This window comes from Cavia porcellus, unplaced genomic scaffold, assembly GCF_034190915.1.
Source record: "Cavia porcellus strain 051 isolate PalLab524CR breed Dunkin Hartley unplaced genomic scaffold, mCavPor4.1 scaffold_27, whole genome shotgun sequence".
Classification (NCBI taxonomy): Eukaryota; Metazoa; Chordata; class Mammalia; order Rodentia; family Caviidae; genus Cavia; species Cavia porcellus.
In genome coordinates this window covers 3,153,663-3,160,249 of record NW_026947510.1, presented here as the reverse complement: position 1 = coordinate 3,160,249, position 6,587 = coordinate 3,153,663, and positions in this window count along the sequence as shown.

The following is a 6,587-nucleotide window of genomic DNA, read 5'->3' as shown; positions in this document are numbered from 1 at the left end:
TTTGCAGGAAAATGAATAAATCTTGAGACCATAATAGTAAGTGAAATAAATCAAACAGCATTATATATCACGTGGTTTCTGTAATATGAGAAACCCAGAATATAAATAAAGAGCAAAATAAGAGATGTTAGGACACAGAGAGGTAGATTTTTTTTGGCAATGGAAAGGGTCTAGGGGAGAGACCAGAGGGCAGCAAGTGGAGCAGGGGAAATAAAAATGACAAAGCTTTATTGTGTGTGCACCTGTTCCCCAGGATGAATGTAATCATGTATCACAAACATATGCTAATAAAAATATTACAATTATATGTCACAATCTAATGTTGCTATAAAGAAGAATGTATTCATCCAATATAAAAAAGAAATATGTATGTATGGAAACAGAGACAGGGAGAGAAACAGCGAAGCATTTTCTTCCCATCTTTCTACAAACCCTCCAAAAGTCACAGGGCTGAAACCCTGCAGCAAACACCCTGCCCTTGATCTGAGTAAAACCCTGCTCCCAGCCAGGAGGCAGAGTTAGTCATGCAGAGCCAGCCAGGAGCAGCTCCTGCAAAGCCCCTGAAGATACCCTGTCTGGTCTCATAACCCCTCACACACAATCTGTAGACCCTACCCACCAAATTCCATTTGCAAAAACCCTAACAAAAAAGGGGAAGAGGAATTTAAAAATCCTGGTGAGGTCTGATCCTCCTGGTGAAGCTTGAAGCTAACAACAGCATGGAGGTTTGTGTGTGGAATTAGGGTGCAGATCTGGTTTATGGGAGGGATTCACTTTGCTCTTAATGCACACTGGCCCACTCCCAGGTCTTTACAAATCAACCTATTTTATGGGTGCTGTTGTTACCCCCATTTTATAAGGCAGAAACTAAGGAGTTTGACTAATTTGCCTCAAGTCACACAGGGGGAAAGGGCCCAAGCTGGGATTCAAACCAAGCTCTCAGGAGAGGGCCTTGCTCCCTGACATTCCTCCCTACTATAAAAATGCTTAGGCCCCTATACAGGGGTCAGTGCCAGGCCTGAGAGCACCAGTATCCCACTGGAGGACATGAGATAAACTGTTGCTCTTCTGGGCCAGGAAAGGGAGGTATCTTCCATTGCACCTGCCCTGTCCTTGCTCCTGTAGAACTTTAGAGGAATCCATAACTAGGGAAATAGCTTTTAAGACACATTTGACGGTCACAGACACAACTCCAGATGTTTCTTAGTTTTAAGTTCCCATAAAGTAGCAGTATTTTTGGAAGTCTGATTGTATAGTCTACTTCTGTCCCTCTATATTGCCAAGATTTACATACATGGATGTTACAGCCTCTCATTCATGAAGGGACCCACCCATAGGTGATGACGGAAGTACTTATCCCTGATTACACAAGTATCTATTGGAATAGCTGTGTGTAGACATATGAGCATGTGTCAGGATTTGAGAAGTATGTGTGCAATGCCGCTTTTAAAGAGTGGGCTGTGCACTCAGTACAGGTAAAGGTTTTTCTCAGGTATGGCTTTGTGATGTGGCAGGCTGTGTTGAGCATGGGCAGGAACAAGAAAGGGACAAGAATGTTAAAGTCAGATTGGAGAGGCATCGCTGGCTAACTTCAGAGCTTTGTGCTCCTCTGCACCAACCTGGCTTTCCCACCTCTGCTCCACCCCTACCACAGTGTTTTGTTTTGTTTTGACTTGATTTGTTTTTGTTTTTGCATGCTGGGGATGGAACTTAAGGGTGTGCACATGCTAGACAAGTGCTCTCTACTGAGTCCCACTCCCAGTCCTGTATCTATTGGTAGCATGGAGATTCTCCTCAGGATCAGCTCTGTCACCCTGTGGAGGGTGAGATCAGAGATCCATGATCACTGTACCTTGTTTACTGATACAGAAGCCTTGTAATGCAACGGTGTCATATTCGTTCACATGGACTCTACTTGGACTCCCCAGGGGAGACAATTCTCTGGAACTTGTCTTCCAGGAACCCTTGGGAAGACTGCTCCCTGAAGAACGAGAACATAATGTAAACAGTCCTAGAAAAGCACAGCTCTCAGGCCTTTTTAAATGTGGTATTTCCTTAAATCTGTTTCCTGAGCTTGTGCCAGCACAACCAGGTGCCTTGCAAAATTACCTTCAGAGGTCCTAGGTGGCAGCCATGGAGATAAACTGCTTAGACCTACCTTAAAGAAAGAAGCTGAAGCTGGTTCTCAGATGCAAGAGTGCCTTTAGCTGACAGCCTCAGCTGATTCCAGTTTTGGCTCCACCTACCTTTTCCCCACAGAGAAGTCCTCTGTCAGGTCTCCGTTGCAATCTGAGACTCTCCCTGCCCAGCCCTTCTTCCCTTTTTCCTTTCAAGAGTGTTAGATCAGCACTATGTACTGAATGCTTTCCCGAAAGAATTGTTTCCTTTCCCTTTTATTCTTCTTTTATCACTTTCCAATAAACCTCCTGCATTCCTAACTCATCTGTGTGTGTCTTCTTCCCGGAGGAATAGCACATGGTTGAGGCCTGCCTTCTCCTCTACCAACCCAGTCCTATGCTCCTTTTTAGAAGTGCCTAAGTGGGTACCATCACTCAAAGACTGCGAAAATGAGGATGTGATTCGGCTTGCATCTTAGATCGCATTTCCAAGTTCCCAGGTAAATCTAGGAGCACCCTCATTTTAGACAAGAACCAAGCAATATCTTTTGAGGAATTATTTGCATATTTCCCCAGAATGAGACACATGGAAGAGAACAAGTGAGAAATCTTCTCTTCATGCGTAGGACTGGCCCTGCCCTACCACCGGAAGAACTTAGAAAGAGTACAGAACCAATGAAAAAAAAGAGAAACTTTAAAGAAAGGGAAAGGGGTTAGAAGACCAGAAGAAGGAGAAGGAGGAAGAGGCAGAAGAAGTGGAGGAGGAGAAAGAATCCTAAATGCCAGCTTTACTAATCCACTCAAAAGTATTTATTGAGTACCAAGGACAGGATATTTCTCCAGGGCACTGTTAATGTATTGATGACCATATTTCTTGGTACTACATCCTAAGGAAGGCTAAAGGTACTGAGCATCTAACTTTATATTAATTTTAATGACAACTTTGAGAATAAAAGGCCTTGAGAAAAGTGAGGCATCTGGCTCCATCTAGAAGGGAAGCAAGCTTTCCTGAAATGGTTATGGAGAAAACAAACTATTTCAACTGAAGAGTCTGTGCCAGGACAAAGGAGAAAGGGACAGGGCTGGTGTGAAGAACAGAATTTATGGGGTCAACACATAGCCTTGCGGGAGCGTTTGGTGAGACTGGGCCAGAGAGGGAAATAAAAGCTGGGGTGGGCTGCTGCTTCACGGTCTCCCTGCTGTGTGACTACAGCAGCTTCCTGCTGTGCTCACACATTTTGTGTCTCCTAAAGCAAATGCACCAGCACACTTCTCTTTGAGCTTTCTGTTGCTTGTTTCCATCCTGTCTCTACGTCATTCCCCTCAGATTGTATCTTTGTCTTTATCTTCATGGTGCACATGTGCATCTAGCTGTATATTCCATCTAGAATGGTATCTATCACACCATTTATCTATCAACCATCTGTAGACCTACCTACGTATCTATATCATCTTTTTATATACAGACGAGGAGATGGGTAGATAGATTACAGATACAGAAAAATCTTGAAAACAGTGACATTCTTTATTCATCCCTCATTTTTCATGAAATACTAACCATGTTACCAGGTACACATGATTCCCCTTCCCTCTCTGTCTCTCTGTCTGTCTATCCCCTGCCCTTGAATTTGAGCACCTGGACTTTGCACTGATCTATATCTTCAGTCCTCCTTATTTTTTATTTTGAGACAGGACCTCACTAAATTGCCCAAGTGGGACTGAAACTTATGACCCTCCTGCTCCAGTCCCCATCGTGCTGGGCTTACAGGCATTGTCATCACCGTTCCAGGCTTACATTATACATTTCGATAAAGAGGTGCAATTGAACTGAGAGAAAGGACTTCAGCTGCTGGAGCATGGGGAAGGGAAAACTGAAGGATAGAATCAAAAGGTTGTTTCTGAGACACTGAATACTCAAAACGAAGATGACACCTAATCAGAAATTTTAATAGTCCTTTGGATGACCAAACGGGACAAATGGTGAATTAAATTTGTTCGATCCCTTTGTTTAGATTAAACATCACCGCACAGTCCATGACTGCACAACCAAATCAACTTTGTGGCTAAAAACAACTTAGTGTATTGGATTGTACAATTTAATTCCTACTATTGGAAACTTAAAGTAATTGTAGCTCCGTTTATCAGGTAAAAGTGAACCAAGAGCAAGGAGATGGCTGAATTTTCATCCAGGGCTGAGGTAAAGCTTCTGCCACTGGACAAAATCCAAAAGGACAGGAAGAGACAAGCTTAAAAGTTGGTTCTAATTATGCCTCAGCCTTTCCTGGCAAACATGGAGTTTGGTCCTGCATGATGGAAGGACTGGCACACATGGGCCCTCACCAGAAATGTGCCCAGGACCCTAGCAGTAGCCTGCCCTGGCAAGATAAATATACTAACCAAGAAGTCTGAACCTCAGGTGCTGTTTGAGGGGACCAGCAGCTGCTATTTTGGGGTACTCATCTGTAAGGAATTATCAGCCAGCTGCTAGGACCTCACCAGGTGCAACTGGGTGATGTTTTATTTTATAAGAGAAGTGCTCCCTGGGTTGTGTCTTCCCTCCGCCTTTTCTATTACCCATTATTCCAAATTACCCTGATCACACCTGCCCCTTCACCTCTGAATCACCCCTCCATTAAAAGGAGTAATTAAAGTCAAGTATAGTCACACATGACTATAATCCCAGCACTCTGGAAGACTAAGGCAGGAAGATAGAAAGGTAGAGACCAGACTGAACAGTTTAGCAACTTTGTGAGACACTGTCTCAAAGAATATAAAAGAGATGGGGATGTCGTTTAGTGCAAAGACCCTGAGTCCAATGCTCAGGGTTGGGGTTAGCGTTAGGGTAGATGTGTGTTGGGGGGTAATTAAGCAAAGCTATCATTGTATTTTCTTCATCAGGAATTCTGTCACCCTCGGCTTGGGATGACTCATTTTCTCCAACCTGCCTACAAAACCCTGGGTAGCATCTATCTGAGACAGCATGGAAGTGTTGTAAGTGAGCAGAGGATACAGGAAGAAACGAATAGGGGACCACTTAGAATCCATGAGAGTGCTTTTGTTTTCAAATAAATAAAGAAAAACTTCAATAGCAGGTCTTCAATAGACTGTCTTTTTGTTATTCCGAAGTGTATGGTTTTACGATGCATTACTATTCAATAACACACTGCAGGGGTAGATACTCAAGCAATGAGGAAATCAGTAACCAGCATGGTGCAGTCCTCTGCCCCAAGGCCGTTCCCTCTTAGATCTGCAGCAAGAAATATTTTAATGAGGGGAGCAGGCATTTTTTTCTCTTCCCCTTCCACTTACTCCCACTCCAACACCTTGGGAAGGAAGCCCTGGGAGGAAGTGCCAACGTGGAGTAACACAAAAACGTGCAAGGGAGCAGGGGACTCTGCACCTACTGCATGGAGAGATGGAAGCAGAAGAAGAGGGGCCCAAGAGAGTGAGGGTAGAGAGATTATGCTTGCATTGACCCAGATTCTGAAAGAGACCCCCTGGCTTGTTAGGATTTCCTGTTTGGAAGGATTAAGAGAAACTAGCCATTCACAAATCAAGGCCCACATCTGGAGCCTGGGTTTTTTACTCCCTCCCTCTCTAGACCTAATCCAGGAATAAATTCATTAATGGGTCCAGTGCGTTTTCAGAAGCCAAACAGAATGAAGTGACCTAAATACAAGTACGTGGTGGCTGGCAGGTTCATGGGATGGCTGCTCTGCCTTCCCTCCCTCCTCCTCTCCTTCCCTCCAGTTCTGTCTTCCCGCTACAAGCTGGAAGGCTAGAGCTGCTGTCATTGTTTCTCTTTCATCCTCCTCAAATATCTTACTATAGCATTTACCAGTATAATATGTAGATTTTGTGATTATGACATAAAGCAATAGCTCCCCTGGTGTTTACAGTGACAGATGTCTGAAGTGTTTGTTGTTTTTTCAATAACCACTGCAATTCTTAATTCCTACCTGACTTTCTTTCTAGGTACCCAGATCAAGGAAGACTGAGTCGAGCATTTTTTATTTAGTGGATTCTCTAGTCCAATTATGCCCACACTATATAAGATACACTTATGAATTTGAACTGTGCACCAAGATATAAATAAAAGTGTTTTATTTTTTTAAAGTTCTGGGCAAAACAAAAGCAGATTTGTTATTATTTAAAGAAGATTGCTTTTAACTCAGGAAAAAGTATTAGATCACTACAGGATTCACTCAGGCCAGGCAAAGATCTGGGTAATTGACACATAAGCTGAAAATTCTCAGCACCCAAACTTCTTTAACAATTTACTTGTTGTGGTTTTTATCTAGATGCCTTCACCCAAAAGCTTCATGCACCCATAGGTGAAGTTTTTGGAGCTGGTTGGGTCTAGGGTGTTTGATACTGGGATTAAGGATGTGTGGCACTAAATTAGTCCCCTGATTGGAATTAGCATAGCTCTGGGTATGAATAATGGGAAGGTCCATCCTGGGTGTGGGT